At 46.6% G+C, this 17,264-nt stretch overlaps 1 protein-coding gene across 2 annotated transcripts in view; it reads left to right on the top strand.

Annotated features, from left to right (window-relative positions):
- The window catches only part of KIAA1755 (KIAA1755 ortholog), a 525,057-nt gene that overhangs the window by 249,247 nt on the left and 258,546 nt on the right, over positions 1 to 17,264 (top strand). The gene's annotated exons all lie outside the window — the stretch shown is intronic.

The following is a 17,264-nucleotide window of genomic DNA, read 5'->3' as shown; positions in this document are numbered from 1 at the left end:
GTCATAGATTTACAAGTTCTTAATGAATGTGGCAAAGTGTTCCACAGTTTGGGTTCCCTATATTCAAATGCCCGATCACCTTGGATGGTTCTCTTGACTCTAGGGACTGCAGCCAAATCCAAGTGACTGGACTGGAGCAGTCATTTAGGTGTAAACAAGGACATCAAGGGTCTTAAGTATAACGACCCTGATTTGAAAAGTCAATTATGCATATAGCATAAAGCTTTACATTGAATCTGATGTTCAATTGGCAGCCAGTGAAGGGTGTGTAACATACTGGCTGCAGCCGTAAATTGGGGAGGATGGAGAAGAAGTTGTGCAGCCGCATTCTGTACGGTTTTAAGCCATTTTATCAACGAGGTAGCAGCACTTAGGCATAGAACATTTCTGTAATCCAGTCTAGATATTACAAGACCCTGGACTACTGTTCTTTGAGCAGGAGCCGGGAGGTACACCAAGATTTTTCTTAGCCTCTTAAGGATACAGAAGCAGATAGTTGCTCCTTTATTAATCTGGTGTCTCGTGGACAGCTTGTCATCGAGCTATACTCCCAGATGTTTTACCACCTGAACTAGTGAAGGGGTGCTAACCATAGCAGATGGCCACTGATGGGGGCTCAAGAGTTGGGGTTGATTGCCCTCCAGCAGAACCTTTGTCTTGTCCCCATTCAGCTTTAGTGAATTTCCATTAATCCAAAATGAAACTTGGGCAAGACAGCTGTTAAGAGATTCAGCCTTGTGGTTATCCTGAGATGATAAGGATACCACAATTTGTTTATCAGCTGCATACGAGAATAAAGTCAGCTTGTGAGATTCAACAGATCTCTGCTAAAAGTCTGACATACATGTTAAAGAGTATGGTGATCACGGTCGAGTCCTGTGGTACTTTGACAACTATGTGGTGAAGGTTTGACCTTTAATGGCCTGAATTCACCTGAAAGGTGCGGTCTTGTGAGAAGGAGCTCAACCATGAAAGGGTTGAGCCCCACACACCCATTTCTCCTAATCTGGTCAATACGAAGGACTGGCTCATAGTGTCGAAAGCGGCACTAAGATCCAAAACGATCAATGCCGCAGCACTCCCTTTATCAAGTTGGCAGGGCAGGTATTCTGTAACATCAGGAGGGTATATTCCGTACTGTGGCCAGACCTAAAGCCTGATTGTGAAGAATGTAATAGACTGTTTGCTTCATCATAGGATGAGAGCTGAAGATTCACAGTTTTCTCCAACACATTAGCCAATGTGGGTAGGAGTGATATAGGCCTATAATTGGACCATACCAAAGGGTCCATGTGCCCTTTTTAGTTGCAGTGTGACTAGAGCATGCTTCCAAGCACGCAGAAAAATATGTTTTGATGAGGAGGAATTTAACAGCTGGGTGAATTGCTCCAGAGCTGGTAGCGTAAGCTTGACAAGTACTGAAGGGGGGCAAGGGTCAAGAGGCGAGCCTTTACTAATAGTGGTTAACAGAGAGCTAAATAAAGTCACATCTAGGGGCTGGAAAAGGTACTAGAGGCATCTTCAGGAGGGCTTGCCAAGGAGCCCCCCATAAAATAAACAGGATTGTCACGCTGTTGCTGCCATTCTAGAACCTCTGCTGCCTGCTAACAATTTTAGGAGCATTTTGCTCGTTTTTAAAATTTTGCTCGTTTTTAACATTAATTGTGTTTTTGTGACATATTGTATGCTGGGATAACCTACAATTGTGCCCCACGCTCCACCTATGCTTGTACTGCTCAGAAATTGATAAGACCTGACAGGACTCACTATTTAGGGTAAACTCGGCGCTGCCTCACTCCCGACCGCCATTTTGGGTGTGGGCTCAGAAGCGCTTCAGGGGCTAGCGCTCTAGTGTTTGCAAGTGCCTTTTTGGCAAACACTATTTAGGGGACCAGTCAGCCTCGCGCGGACAAATAAACAGGATTGTCACGCTGTTGCTGTTGTTCTAGAACCTCTGCTGCCTGCTAACAATTTTAGGAGCATTTTGCTCGTTTTTTAAATGTTGCTCGTTTTTAACATTAATTGTGTTTTTGTGACATATTGTATGCTGGGATAACCTACAATTGTGCCCCACGCTCCCCCTATGCTTGTACTGCTCAGAAATTGATAAGACCTGACAGGACTCACTATTTAGGGTAAACTCGGCGCCGCCTCACTCCCGACCGCCATTTTGGGTGTGGGCTCAGAAGCGCTTCAGGGGCTAGCGCTCTAGTGTTTGCAAGTGCCTTTTTGGCAAACACTATTTAGGGGACCAGTCAGCCTTGCGCGGACAAATAAACAGGATTGTCACGCCGTTGCTGCTGTTCTAGAACCTGTGCTGCCTGCTAACAATTTTAGGAGCATTTTGCTCGTTTTTAAAATGTTGCTCGTTTTTAACATTAATTGTGTTTTTGTGACATATTGTATGCTGGGATAACCTACAATTGTGCCCCACGCTCCCCCTATGCTTGTACTGCTCAGAAATTGATAAGACCTGACAGGACTCACTATTTAGGGTAAACTCGGCGCCGCCTCACTCCCGACCGCCATTTTGGGTGTGGGCTCAGAAGCGCTTCAGGGGCTAGCGCTCTAGTGTTTGCAAATACCTTTTTGCCACACACTATTTAAAGATCAGTATGCTAACGCGCAGCCTCGCGCCGGAGGAGCGGCAGAGGTAAGCCCGTCTGTGCCCGTCCGTGTCTCGGACGGGCTCAGGGCTAATACCGCTGCAGGTTGCATGTACCAAGGACGAGCTATTGGCCATAGGTAAGAGGATAGAGGGGACATCTCAAAATGCCCTACCACAGCCCCCTGTACTGTTGGATTGTGGGCTGATCAATAGCAGATCCCTGGTGAAACATCACCAGGAAGTATTTGAGCTGCTAAATGATATGGACCTAGATGCCCTATTCATCACGGAGACGTGGACCAGTGTGGACACCTCTGTAGAGTTGGGTTTTTCGTGCCCGGAAGGGTATAAGCTATTCCACAAACCTAGGCCAGTAGGAAGAGGTGGGGGGCTTGGAGTGATTCATAAAGACAAGTGGGACTTTTCCGCCCTGCAGATCGATGAGGTGGCAGGGGTGATACTACTGGGGTTCTCTTTGCAAGAACCTAAAGGTAGGATCCTGACTGGATTGATATGTTATAGACCACCCAGTGCGGACACACAATACCAGGCACTGTTTGACATCATTGCTGCTCTTGCCCTAACCCACTCCAGACTGCTGATTCTGGGAGATTTTAACCTATGGGACAATGGGTCCCTGGGGAGTCATCTGAGGGATCTGAAGGACATATGTGGAAACTGGGGTTTGGATCAGCTGGTACAGAAACCAACTCACTCAGGGGGACACATTCTTGATATGGTCTTCGCCAATCAGACTGAGACTAAGATGATTGAAATCTTACCTCAGTGCTGGACCGACAACTCCTTAATCCCCTTTCAGATCTCCCTACCCATGGAGGGCAATGGAAGTGAGTGCCCGGTGACTTATAGGAAGGGACGGATTTGGTCTAAATTACCAAAGGATAAAACAAAGCCTACTTTTACTGGCAACATTTCCTATGATCCAGTGGAATCGGTTGACGTGAACTATCACAAGTATTGTAATCACATCATAAATACCCTGGACGATTTGCCCCTTTGACAAATATAAAGAATAAAAGGAAACCATCAGCCCCCTGGTTTAATGAGGAGCTGAAATCCCTACGTAATGCACGCCGGGAGGCAGAAAGGAAATGGCGCAGAGGCTATTTAGAGCCGGATAAAATATCACTTAAAGTGGAACAGGCAAAATACAAAGGAGCCATTGCCAAAGCTAAGGCACTCTTCTATGCCACTACTATTCTTCAGTCCCCCTAACAGCACTAAAACCCTTTTTAATATCATAAGGGATCTCTCGCATCCCACCTGTATGGGTAATAAAGTGGTAGCAACTCAAGAACTATGCGATGAGATTGCGATCTATTTTGAGGAAAAGATTGTCAAAATTGTGGGGGGGCTGAAGGAGGAAAGGACCAGCTGTAAAGATGTAGTGGCGCAGACAGAAGAAGAGGAATCGTTACCAATATTGTCATCATTGGAAGATTTCACCCCTCTTACAGAGGAGCTCTTTTATAGTCTGGCCCACAATGTGGCATCAGGTTCGCCCCTAGACCCCCTCCCGCACAGGATCTGGAAGGAATATGGGCCAGAGTTGTTACCTTGGATGTATCGGATCTGTCGCCAATCACTCGAGGAAGGCATAGTGCCAGAAGCATGGAAGCAGGCAGTGGTTACCCCCCTGCTTAAAAAGCCTTTGTTGGACCCTACTATTCCGGCGCACTTTAGGCCTAAATCCCTCCTGCCCTACCCAATAAAAATAGTGGAAAAGGTGGTCAGTAAGTCCCTGTCAGGATATCTGGAAGACAGTGGCTTATTGGACAGGGACCAATTCGGCTTCCGCCAAGGCCACGGAACAGAAACTGCATTGGCAACCATGCTGGATACCCTTCGAATGCGAGCCGACAATGGCAATTCCTCAGTCCTGGTGCTGTTGGATATGTCGGCCGCATTCGATACGGTTAGCCATGCGGTTCTGCTAAGTAGATTGGAAAAACTGGGCGTGAAGGGCAAGGCCCTGAGGTGGATACAATCTTACCTAACAGACAGACAACAGGTGGTGACATTAGCACCCTTCTCATCTTCCAAGTCCAAGGTCTGTCATGGAGTTCCTCAGGGCTCCTCGATCAGCCCTATTCTTTTTAATCTTTATTTGCAGCCTCTGATCCCCATGATCAAATCCTATGGAATTGATCTAATAAACTACGCCGATGACACCCAATTGGTGTTCTCCCTAGAAGGAAGACTGGCGGTGACCATGGAGACCTTTCAGGAAGGCATGAGTAGGGTCTCCAGGTGGCTGAAAATAAACTCCCTCCAATTTAACGAAGGGAAGACGGAGGTGGTTTATTGTTCGTCAGCCAAACTGAGTCACCAACCCTCTTGCGAGATCAGGCTTGTGCCGGGAGCTGATCCTTGCATCCCAGTGAAGACCGTGCGTAACTTAGGGGTACTGTTTGATGCGGATCTCCAAATGACCTCCCAGACCAACAAAACCATCAGTGTCTGTTTTGGATTGTTGAAAGCACTCAGACAGATTTTGCCCCTTTTGCCTGATGAGTCTAGACCGCTAGTGGTCAGGAGTGTGATCCTGGCCAGACTGGACTATTGTAACTCTCTATATCTAGGGGCCCCCTTATACATCTTACAGGGGCTCCAGAGGGTCCAGTCTATAGCGGCTAAGCTGGCTCTCAATAGACCTCGTAGCTCTTCCACTACGTTGGCGCTTAGAGATTTACATTGGCTGCCAATCGGGAGCAGAATCGCTTTTAAGTCCCTATGTATTGTGTATAGAGCCCTGCACAACACGGGACCTATTCCCTTACAGGAAAGGCTCACCTGGTATAAGCCTACAAGGTCCCTGCGCTCCTCCAGCCTGGGTCTGGCAGCAACTACCAGGATTAGGAGATCAAGGATGGGAGGCAGAGCTTTCTGCACTTCTGCATCTAGGCTGTGGAATGAGCTCCCCCAGAATATCAGGCAAATGGACACCTTGCTGGGGTTCAGAAAGAGCCTGAAAACATGGCTGTTCGTCAAAGTCTGATTTTTTCTTGAGCCCATCTAACAGTCCAGGCGCTTTGTTTTTGTATGACATGACAGCCAGTGTATTGTTTGTTTCCATCTGACTATATCCTGTTGGCGCCAGGATACCCCTAGGGTGACAGTTGCGCGTTACAAATAATAAATACAATACATACAATACAATACAATAAATGATGCCTGAATGTCTGAAATATTTCATTACTTTTCACTAGCATTAGGGGAGTAGCAGGAACAGCACTAGCAAAATCTTCTAGATTCTTAATTAACATAAATAGAGTTTTAGGGCAGTTTTTAGCTGCTGTGATCCTATCTGAATAATAATTAGATTTAGCAATGCTACAATATTTTTGATTGTTTTAAAGCTATTTTGTATCTCAGTTTATCCTCATGAGTATAGCTTTTATGCCAACCCCTTTCCAGTTTTTTACACAACTTTTGGGTTTGGTGCAGTGACTCATTGAACCACAGGTCAGGAGGAGAGTTTGATATAGTGTTTGCTAGAAGTGGGCCCTAGAACGTCCACAAAGAGTCTGCTCCAAGAATATAGGGTGTGAGCATCTGCTTCTACTGACTCATCCAAAGTGGAACAGCTAGGTTCAAGCAAGGAGTTAAGGTCTGAAACATTGAGCTTTGACCAACTCATATCCTGGGATGTCTTCAGGGCTTCCCTCAAGTGTGGTTCGGATTGGATCTACAAAGAGAAAGGAACTGCACAGTGATATATCCATGTTAAAAGAATAGACTGATCAGTTTGCAAACCACTAAAATTAGTAAATATCTGGTCTAGCATATGGCCGGCTTTGTGAGTAGAGCTGTTCAAAATAAGATTAACATTGATGGCAGCAAGGTCCTCTATAACAGACATGGATATGATACAGTCTGCTTTATCAAAATGTATGTTGAGGTCTCCAAGTATACCGAAGTTTGAAAATGTAAGAATGGGTGTTCGAGAACATCAGAGATGCTAGAGCTCCAGTAAACTGCATTGCTTAGTGGACGATAAATAAGGGCTCCAGACAATGTACAGTTAATAGTTAGAAACAATGAAATGAAGAAGAGCTTCACACTCTGGAAAAGTCAGTTAATCTATTTTACACATAAACACTATTTAAAAATAATAGCAATGCCTCCTCCTTTTATGATTTCATGCTCCTTTCTCAGAATCCTATATGAAGGGGCAAGACTGAAATGACCTCAGGCCCTGAAGTCTCAGCCAACCACATTTCTGTTATGAAAACTGTGGCAGAGTCATGGTCTATAAGCAAAATAAACATGTTCCGATGGTGCGTTGCAAGTGAGCGACAGTTTATGCAAAAACAACTTAAAACCAATCTGGGCATGGCTAGGTTTATTGAACTCCCACTGGTTACCTGTAGAGGGCACAGGATAAGTCTGTGCCTGTGCCTGGTCAGGACACTGTAAGTTGGTCTGACAGTAAGCCATAATGTTCGGTAAAGTTAAAGAGTTGAATAAACACCTGTCTCTTTCACATATGTTTCCTAAGTATGGTCTATTTGGTATGGGCCTGTAGATTGCTGGCTTGGTTGGGCTCAGGTTTATTTTTTTGTGGAGAAGCCTAATGTAGAAACTTTGGAGCTCGGGTGGGAATGAACCTAGTTCATGACTTGTTGACTAGACATCTGGCTTTGCCCCTGCACAGCTTGAGTGAAGGATATCTTTAAATATTTTTTGCGGTGCAGGCTCTGAAAGTGATCCTTGTGGTCTGGCTGCAATGTACAGATCCTAAATTGTCTGCAACTTCAAATACTTGTGTTATTTTAAGAAAAACACTGGTGATAAAAGGGACAAAACATGATCATTTACTCCAATTACATAATCTCAAGTGACAAGGCATATCTAGTTTGGTCTGCCCTGTTCCCATGATGCACTGGGCCAGGGACAGACTAATTTGCATATAGCCAGGTTCTGAACTGGGATGGTGCAGTGAGCTAAAAAACGGTGATGGATCAAGCCCTGATCTCTTGACTGGGTAGGAGTGTTGTGATTAACTCAGATACTCTGTCCATCACCACCCCCTTTTTGAATCGTTTTGGCCACCATAAGCGTGGAAGGGTATGCTCAGATGTGAGTCTCTTGCTCACTGCACCATCAGGATTCAAGCAAGCCGGGACGAAGACGGCTGTAATACCAGAAACCGGTCCCCGGAAGCTTGTTTCCTTTCCAGTAAAGAATTGGCTTGGTAGTTTGGTCTGCCCTGTTCCCATGATGCACTGGGCCAGGGACAGACTAATTTGCATATAGCCAGGTTCTGAACTGGGATGGTGCAGTGAGCTAAAAAACGGTGATGGTTCAAGCCCTGATCTCTTGACTGGGTAGGAGTGTTCTGATTAACTCAGATACTCTGTCCATCACCACCCCCTTTTTGAATCGTTTTGGCCACCATAAGCGTGGAAGGGTATGCTCAGATGTGAGTCCCTTGCTCACTGCACCATCAGGATTCAAGCAAGCCGGGCCGAAAACGGCTGTAATGCCAGAAACCGGTCCCCGGAAGCTTGTTTCCTTTCCAGTAAATAATTGGCTTGGTAGTTTGGTCTGCCCTGTTCCCATGATGCACTGGGCCAGGGACAGACTAATTTGCATATAGCCAGGTTCTGAACTGGGATGGTGCAGTGAGCTAAAAAACGGTGATGGATCAAGCCCTGATCTCTTGACTGGGTAGGAGTGTTCTGATTAACTCAGATACTCGGTCCATCACCACCCCCTTTTTGAATCGTTTTGGCCACCATAAGCGTGGAAGGGTATGCTCAGATGTGAGTCCCTTGCTCACTGCACCATCAGGATTCAAGCAAGCCGGGCCGAAGACGGCTGTAATGCCAGAAACCGGTCCCCGGAAGCTTGTTTCCTTTCCAGTAAAGAATTGGCTTGGTAGTTTGGTCTGCCCTGTTCCCATGATGGACTGGGCCAGGGACAGAATAATTTGCATATAGCCAGGTTCTGAACTGGGATGGTGCAGTGAGCTAAAAAACGGTGATGGATCAAGCCCTGATCTCTTGACTGGGTAGGAGTGTTCTGATTAACTCAGATACTCTGTCCATCACCACCCCCTTTTTGAATCGTTTTGGCCACCATAAGCGTGGAAGGGTATGCTCAGATGTGAGTCCCTTGCTCACTGCACCATCAGGATTCAAGCAAGCCGGGCAGAAGACGGCTGTAATGCCAGAAACCGGTCCCCGGAAGCTTGTTTCCTTTCCAGTAAAGAATTGGCTTGGTAGTTTGGTCTGCCCTGTTCCCATGATGCACTGGGCCAGGGACAGACTAATTTGCATATAGCCAGGTTCTGAACTGGGATGGTGCAGTGAGCTAAAAAACGGTGATGGATCAAGCCCTGATCTCTTGACTGGGTAGGAGTGTTCAGATTAACTCAGATACTCTGTCCATCACCACCCCCTTTTTGAATCGTTTTGGCCACCATAAGCGTGGAAGGGTATGCTCAGATGTGAGTCCCTTGCTCACTGCACCATCAGGATTCAAGCAAGCCGGGCCGAAGACGGCTGTAATGCCAGAAACCGGTCCCCGGAAGCTTGTTTCCTTTCCAGTAAAGAATTGGCTTGGTAGTTTGGTCTGCCCTGTTCCCATGATGCACTGGGCCAGGGACAGACTAATTTGCATATAGCCAGGTTCTGAACTGGAATGGTGCAGTGAGCTAAAAAACGGTGATGGATCAAGCCCTGATCTCCTGACTGGGTAGGAGTGTTCTGATTAACTCAGATACTCTGTCCATCACCACCCCCTTTTTGAATCATTTTGGCCACCATAAGCGTGGAAGGGTATGCTCAGATGTGAGTCCCTTGCTCACTGCACCATCAGGATTTAAGCAAGCCGGGCCGAAGACGGCTGTAATGCCAGAAACCGGTCCCCGGAAGCTTGTTTCCTTTCCAGTAAAGAATTGGCTTGGTAGTTTGGTCTGCCCTGTTCCCATGATGCACTGGGCCAGGGACAGACTAATTTGCATATAGCCAGGTTCTGAACTGGGATGGTGCAGTGAGCTAAAAAACGGTGATGGATCAAGCCCTGATCTCTTGACTGGGTAGGAGTGTTCTGATTAACTCAGATACTCTGTCCATCACCACCCCCTTTTTGAATCGTTTTGGCCACCATAAGCGTGGAAGGGTATGCTCAGATGTGAGTCCCTTGCTCACTGCACCATCAGGATTCAAGCAAGCCGGGCCGAAGACGGCTGTAATGCCAGAAACCGGTCCCCGGAAGCTTGTTTCCTTTCCAGTAAAGAATTGGCTTGGTAGTTTGGTCTGCCCTGTTCCCATGATGCACTGGGCCAGGGACAGACTAATTTGCATATAGCCAGGTTCTGAACTGGGATGGTGCAGTGAGCTAAAAACGGTGATGGATCAAGCCCTGATCTCTTGACTGGGTAGGAGTGTTCTGATTAACTCAGATACTCTGTCCATCACCACCCCCTTTTTGAATCGTTTTGGCCACCATAAGCGTGGAAGGGTATGCTCAGATGTGAGTCCCTTGCTCACTGCACCATCAGGATTCAAGCAAGCCGGGCCGAAGACGGCTGTAATGCCAGAAACCGGTCCCCGGAAGCTTGTTTCCTTTCCAGTAAAGAATTGGCTTGGTAGTTTGGTCTGCCCTGTTCCCATGATGCACTGGGCCAGGGACAGACTAATTTGCATATAGCCAGGTTCTGAACTGGGATGGTGCAGTGAGCTAAAAAACGGTGATGGATCAAGCCCTGATCTCTTGACTGGGTAGGAGTGTTCTGATTAACTCAGATACTCGGTCCATCACCACCCCCTTTTTGAATCGTTTTGGCCACCATAAGCGTGGAAGGGTATGCTCAGATGTGAGTCCCTTGCTCACTGCACCATCAGGATTCAAGCAAGCCGGGCCGAAGACGGCTGTAATGCCAGAAACCGGTCCCCGGAAGCTTGTTTCCTTTCCAGTAAAGAATTGGCTTGGTAGTTTGGTCTGCCCTGTTCCCATGATGGACTGGGCCAGGGACAGAATAATTTGCATATAGCCAGGTTCTGAACTGGGATGGTGCAGTGAGCTAAAAAAACGGTGATGGATCAAGCCCTGATCTCTTGACTGGGTAGGAGTGTTCTGATTAACTCAGATACTCTGTCCATCACCACCCCCTTTTTTAATCGTTTTGGCCACCATAAGCGTGGAAGGGTATGCTCAGATGTGAGTCCCTTGCTCACTGCACCATCAGGATTCAAGCAAGCCGGGCAGAAGACGGCTGTAATGCCAGAAACCGGTCCCCGGAAGCTTGTTTCCTTTCCAGTAAAGAATTGGCTTGGTAGTTTGGTCTGCCCTGTTCCCATGATGCACTGGGCCAGGGACAGACTAATTTGCATATAGCCAGGTTCTGAACTGGGATGGTGCAGTGAGCTAAAAAACGGTGATGGATCAAGCCCTGATCTCTTGACTGGGTAGGAGTGTTCTGATTAACTCAGATACTCTGTCCATCACCACCCCCTTTTTGAATCGTTTTGGCCACCATAAGCGTGGACGGGTATGCTCAGATGTGAGTCCCTTGCTCACTGCACCATCAGGATTCAAGCAAGCCGGGCCGAAGACGGCTGTAATGCCAGAAACCGGTCCCCGGAAGCTTGTTTCCTTTCCAGTAAAGAATTGGCTTGGTAGTTTGGTCTTCCCTGTTCCCATGATGCACTGGGCCAGGGACAGACTAATTTGCATGTAGCCAGGTTCTGAACTGGAATGGTGCAGTGAGCTAAAAAACGGTGATGGATCAAGCCCTGATCTCCTGACTGGGTAGGAGTGTTCTGATTAACTCAGATACTCTGTCCATCACCACCCCCTTTTTGAATCATTTTGGCCACCATAAGCGTGGAAGGGTATGCTCAGATGTGAGTCCCTTGCTCACTGCACCATCAGGATTTAAGCAAGCCGGGCCGAAGACGGCTGTAATGCCAGAAACCGGTCCCCGGAAGCTTGTTTCCTTTCCAGTAAAGAATTGGCTTGGTAGTTTGGTCTGCCCTGTTCCCATGATGCACTGGGCCAGGGACAGACTAATTTGCATATAGCCAGGTTCTGAACTGGGATGGTGCAGTGAGCTAAAAAACGGTTATGGATCAAGCCCTGATCTCTTGACTGGGTAGGAGTGTTCTGATTAACTCAGATACTCTGTCCATCACCACCCCCTTTTTGAATCGTTTTGGCCACCATAAGCGTGGAAGGGTATGCTCAGATGTGAGTCCCTTGCTCACTGCACCATCAGGATTCAAGCAAGCCGGGCCGAAGACGGCTGTAATGCCAGAAACCGGTCCCCGGAAGCTTGTTTCCTTTCCAGTAAAGAATTGGCTTGGTAGTTTGGTCTGCCCTGTTCCCATGATGCACTGGGCCAGGGACAGACTAATTTGCATATAGCCAGGTTCTGAACTGGGATGGTGCAGTGAGCTAAAAACGGTGATGGATCAAGCCCTGATCTCTTGACTGGGTAGGAGTGTTCTGATTAACTCAGATACTCTGTCCATCACCACCCCCTTTTTGAATCGTTTTGGCCACCATAAGCGTGGAAGGGTATGCTCAGATGTGAGTCCCTTGCTCACTGCACCATCAGGATTCAAGCAAGCCGGGCCGAAGACGGCTGTAATGCCAGAAACCGGTCCCCGGAAGCTTGTTTCCTTTCCAGTAAAGAATTGGCTTGGTAGTTTGGTCTGCCCTGTTCCCATGATGCACTGGGCCAGGGACAGACTAATTTGCATATAGCCAGGTTCTGAACTGGGATGGTGCAGTGAGCTAAAAAACGGTGATGGATCAAGCCCTGATCTCTTGACTGGGTAGGAGTGTTCTGATTAACTCAGATACTCTGTCCATCACCACCCCCTTTTTGATATCTAGTGGGTAGACAAATTCACAAAAGGTAATTTATTTATTTACAAAGTTGTATAAAACCCTGGACCAAGTCTTATGAGCGTCAGATCTCTTTACACATTTGATAGAGTTTTCTACAGAGGAGAAAAACAATCATCTAGACAATGTCCTTTAAACATGAGAAATGAGGAAACTACCATAAACAACATTGAAAATTGAGAAACATACAGTTAAGCTTTCATCCAGCAAGAGGGATTGTCAGAGACAAAAACAAGAAAAGTCAACAGTAGGATGATCAATATATGCATACAAATATGGTATTTCAATAGTGTAAACATAGCCAAAAGGCATTGTACATTGTCAAAGACAAGCATAAAGTCAACAAGTAGTAGGGGATAAAACAGGGTGATGGAAGGTTAAAGCATTATGATTTAGGGCCTTATTATGAGTTTGGCGGCCCGAACATCACGTCTGCAGCATCCACATCTGCCAGTAGAACACAGTGCTGGCAGTCTTCAGACCGCCATGTTACGAGTTTTCCACAGTGCCGGCAGTGTGGCTGTGGAGATCTTGTGACGGTGGTGAATATTTTTCCATATTTACTGGTTAAACATTTTGACTGGATATGTGTTGAATGCACACATATGCATGATTCATGTGGAAAAATACCATCTACCCATTGTTGGAGTCTGGCCCAAATGTGGCCAGTCCAGGCAATGGGTATAGGGCACAAAAACGACTCATCTTTATATCACCACAAACAGGGTTATAATCCTCTGGGTGAAGATGCTGCTGTGAAGAGGGGCCCTGAAGAAAGGGATCCACGTCAAACTCTGATGGAAAGAACAGGAAAGGGGTGAGTATGTACCCCAAATCCTTTGTTTCTGCCAATTTGAAACTGACGGTCCCCCCACCAGGGTCGGCTCGTCAGAAAGCCAACTCGTAATACGGACGGTGGCTAAACTCCTCTGTACTACCCTATGACAGCTGCTTTTTCCCCAACCACGACTCCGGCTGTCTGCATTGTGCTGGTGGTGTTGGCAGTTCAGCTGGGGTCTTTGAACTAGCAATCCACCCAACTCGTAATAAGGCCCTTAGTGTCCTTGAAAGAGGTGACTCTTCAACTCGTTCCTGAATTGGCTTAGCACTCAGCAGTCCTGATGGATAAAAAAGCATGCTGTTCCAGGTATTGGGTGCATAGATGGAAAAGGCCAGCTGTCTTGTTTTTTATTTATACTGCTTGGTGGTGTCCTGTATGCAGGTGTGCTGAGAACCAACAGAGCTGGTGAGCTTGTCTGCAAGATAAGCAGGGGTACTGATCATGAGGGCTTTGTAAATAATGCCTCTGGTTTTGAAAATGGTGCAAGCCAACTATGGGCGTCAATTAAGTTCCATTAAGATGTTTTTTGGGGGTCGGGTGATTTCAGCACTGTCTGGTGCAGTTGAAGTTGTACAGGTAGGTTTGGACTCGCTAGTCATTTCACAACATAACACCTTCTTGATTTGAAAGGTAATGAGCTTTTTCTTGAATAGCTTAAGAGTATGAGTTTTCCTCATAGCGAGTGGTATGGAATTCCAGGGTTCCAGGACCACTCTGAAGAAAAGTTAAGTGTCCTTCGTTTTAAGCTTTTTGGGGTTTCCTGGCATCATCCTCTTATGTCTGACAGTACCCGTGCTTCTAGAGATTTTCCTCTTCCATATCTAGTAATTTTACATTAAAGCATTTATATTAAGCAAACCTACATTGAATGTAAAATTAATTAAAAAAACTTAAGGTGGGGATAATAAAACACCAACTATTTGGTGACAAGCCAGGGCACAGTGACATCTAAATGACCATGCATTCCTCAGTTATTGCTCCTTAACCTGCCCACACGTCATATCAGTGCATGTGTAAGCCTAGGGAGTATGCACAGCTATCCCAAGTCATACTGCTACTGAACCTACAGACTGTGGATACGCAGTGACAGAGAACATAGGTTTTGCAATTCAGGTTACTTAATGTTGACCCAGGTTTATCTGGAAACCAATTTAGAACTTCAATGGTTGTATAGGTGTGTTACTGTGGCTATTGTTTGACTGTTAATGATGCAACTGAGTTCTGTATTCTGCAAACAATTTTACTCTAGGCAATGCCAATTCTCGATACATAGTTCTATGAAGTGAATATGCTATCCCACTGAAAAGACCCTTTAAACACTTTTAATAAAATTAAAAAAACAAAAGCCTATTCCCTGTCCTGTACTATCTCAAAAGCAGACTATTTCTTCATTCCACTAATCTGCTTTCTATTCCATCATTTACTTCTCTCACCCCTAGAAGCACTAAGTATAAATCCCCAACTTATCTTGAACAAGTAGTCACTGGTGGGCATATTTACTAACGTTTCATGCAGCTCAGGAAGGCAACTTGCTGCACTGTATGTGTGTAAGGGAGACATCTGAAATGCACCATATTTACAAAGATATTTCTGCTGTCTCCTTGCGCAGCCAACCTGTGTGCTGTCTAGCTCCAGTGCAGGCACCCTCGCACTGCGGTGTAAGAGTGCCTGTGTTATTAGCAGGATTGTTTTTGTGCAGGAACAACCCTTCAAGATAGTTTCGAGCCTACCGCAGCGCACATGCACTGCTTCCGTGTGGGTCGGACTCCTCCCACATATTCCATTGGCCTTTGCTTGTGGCTTTCAATGATGAAAGCATGCAAATGGCCAAAGACGAATGCATGTCCTGCCTTTCCTCTTAACGTTCACTCCCATGGCCTTTCGGCCTCGGGAGCGAGCAGCGGCGCGCAGTGTGCCAGCTGCATTCCTTAAACACCTTGCAGCGCGCGCGCGAGTACCACTCGTGGGCTTGTTTGTTCATGGGCCAGCCTCCAGCTGTGTACTCAAGTTTTAAAGTTGGACTGTAGAGGTTTTAACATTGCATTTACAGGTTGAACTATTGTGTTTTCTTGCCGTAGTGCCTCTTCGCCTTTTAGCGCAGTAGGGTTGGGTGCCATCGCCAGTGAGTCAGGCACGAGGTGCTGCCTCGAGGGTTCACAAAAAAAAAGTTGATTGCGGTCACAGTAAGTAAGTGCCATATTTTTGAAGCAGGCCGCAGCAGCCCTCTGGGATTTCCTGTCCTAGTCCCACAATCATTCACAGATGCTCCAAAAAGAGGAACCGGGGCCTTGCGTGGCATGACTTCGACTGCCAGGCATAAATAAACAGGGCGCTGGGCTTTCACAAGAATATTACCTCAGATGCCTGCAGAGCCTGGGCGGCGCTGGGCAGGCTCACACATCTTGGTACAAACTCTCTGTACGACTGAATGCAGCACTATGCAGCACGCATTCACTCTTTGTTGTAAGAAATACTTTTATATCGACTTTAAAACTTTTTTTTGCATTGGGAACCTAGAATGTGCACATGAAAGTGTTGGCTCTGTTCCAACTTTCGCCCTTGTTCTGATCATTTTTTGCCATACTGCAAATACCTCAGGCGTAGATCACGCTACCTTATGTGCGGCAATATGCACCTGAGTCATGCCCCAGAGGGTTTGCGTTTGGTTGTCCGAATGGGATATCCCAAAATCCCGATACTAGTAGAAATAATGGAGCTGTCTCTTGTCATGTGGACCAGAACGAACAGTGCTCATTCAGAATCCAAGTTGTTGCCATGGCCAGGGGTGTGCGGCCTAGCTTGTCAAATTCCTGGCTTGGCTGTCCTCGTGCACGCGCTTCTGTGGATCTCATGGACACAGTGCCATTGTTAGCGGCCTGGAGAGGGCCCTATGGGCCGCGGGGCACTTGTTTCTGCTGCATTCCACTCAGGAGATCCTTATCACCTACTGAATGCAGCTATTCAGAGACTCCCGCAGTACAGTTGGCGTTGCAGCTCCCACCTCCGCCACCCCTAATATGTTAGGGTGCCCATTAATTCAAGATAGTGTTGAATGAGTAACATCTCACATTTTCTGAGAGGAAGCTACATCGTTGCAAGTTCCATAAAGCACTGCCTGCATTAACTCGGGTCCGAGTGATACGCTCATTCTCCTCATGTGATGTAGGTCAATGTCCTCTCTCTTTCGGTTTTCCTGTGTTTGAGATCACTAAGGGGCATATCATTAAGCCCCGGAGATAAAATTATCACCGCTTTAGCGTCGTGTTTTCAGACGGAAAGCGGCAATAATTTTATCACCTAATCAGCAAGGTCACGCTATCGAGTGAATCCTTGCATTATCGCCCATTCCCCCAATTCCCATCTATGCATTTCTAATGAGATGCAAAGTGGGCATTCCTGCCCTGACATGACTGGAGAAATGTCGCTAAGTGACATTTCTCCAATTATCAATGGGCACGCTAACCTGCAGAGCGACAAGCAAAGTAGCGATAACCTCTGTTATCACTACTTTCCTTACGCCTGCTTCAAAACTCACTTAGTCATGATATCCTATGTAAGGTGGATATCATGGATAAGTATGCCTTGCCCTATCAGCAAGCTTTCGCCAAACCTTGTGCGATTATCGCGTTATTTCCAGCGATAATCGCACAATTGACAGCTTGCGCTCTGAATTTTATCGCTTTGGAGATAATCGTTGCTGATAGCACGATATCTCTGCGATAAAATTCAGAGTTGGCCGGCGATAGTTATCCTCGCGCTAAGATTGCTGAGTGATAATTATCGCATGGCCTTGATGATATGACCCTAAGGGGCATATCATCAAGCCCTGGAGATAAAATTATCACCGCTTTAGCATCCGTTTTCGGACGGAAAGCGGTGATAATGTTATCGCCTAATCAGCAAGGTCACGCTATCGCATAAATCCTTGCATTG

This window comes from Lissotriton helveticus, chromosome 7 (genome assembly GCF_964261635.1).
Source record: "Lissotriton helveticus chromosome 7, aLisHel1.1, whole genome shotgun sequence".
NCBI lineage: Eukaryota > Metazoa > Chordata > Amphibia > Caudata > Salamandridae > Lissotriton > Lissotriton helveticus.
Note: the sequence above shows the minus strand (reverse complement) of the source record. Positions and strands in the feature narration are given on the sequence as shown.